Below are 1,068 nucleotides of genomic sequence, written 5' to 3' on the forward strand. Positions count from 1 at the left end.
GTAAATAGACAGCGCTTACTGTAGAAGTATTAAGACTAAAAGATATTTACCCTTAAAATAAATAGAATGTCATCTACAGCAACATTTAAATTAGTACAATATTTTTAAAGCAACCAAATATAACAAAATTGTAAATCAGGTCTAGAATTTCTCTGTATGTTAAGATTTATTTTTTTTTCTGTGTTTAAAAAAACAATGAAAAACACAACAAAAATACAAACTTTAGAAGAAAGGTATCTCTGAAAAGTCAAATTATTCACTGGCAGTGAATCTTACTCTCCTTTTGTTCTGCGGGTCAGCACAAGGTCTGAGTACCACTTAATACTCTCCCTCTGCAAGGACTTAGGTGGGACACAGACCTCACCCTGTCCTCTGAACAACTAAGGAGTTTTTCCCTGCAAGTGATGTTCATCCCAGTGCTGCAGATGCAGCCAGACCCCACAGCACCACTGGCCAGGATGCAGGAGAGCATCCGAGTGCTTGCAGAGCCCCTGCACTGAGATGAACAGTCACCCGGTGGGAATAATTTAGGTGTAGATATAAAGTCTCTTTTAGGCCATTTAAAAATTAATTCAATAGTTAAAAAAATATTTGTTTTTTTTTCTCATTAACACTTCAACAGCTAGAGGAAGCAACACCCCTTCTCTCGCAAGGAACAGAGGGGTAAAAGCAAAGAAATAATCCTCTGGACATCGGTTCTTTAGGGGCCACCCAACCCCAGCCACATTTCCTACCATTACATCTCGCGGGTGAGAGCATCTGCACCAAACTGCGAGCTTTTGATTCCACCAAACCCAGCAACATCACACGCACATCCTCCCACCCCAGCTGCTAGTTCCCGTTCGGGCTGTGTAAACCAGGAAGAAACGATTCTTAAGTATGGGCAAAACCAGTGTAACTCCCCAAAGAGTGACCAGAAATGGAGCTCCATGAGCACCCCTCAATGCTGAGGTCCTGCTGGATGCCCTGGCATGGGCAAGGTCCCTGAGGGAGATGCGAGAGCAGATTCCCATCACTGCAGGAAGGCAATGGAATGCATCAATGGCTGCCGCACTCGCTGGTCAGGAG

This window comes from Nestor notabilis, unplaced genomic scaffold (assembly GCF_000696875.1).
Source record: "Nestor notabilis isolate BGI_N333 unplaced genomic scaffold, ASM69687v1 scaffold6063, whole genome shotgun sequence".
In the NCBI taxonomy this organism is placed as follows: domain Eukaryota; kingdom Metazoa; phylum Chordata; class Aves; order Psittaciformes; family Psittacidae; genus Nestor; species Nestor notabilis.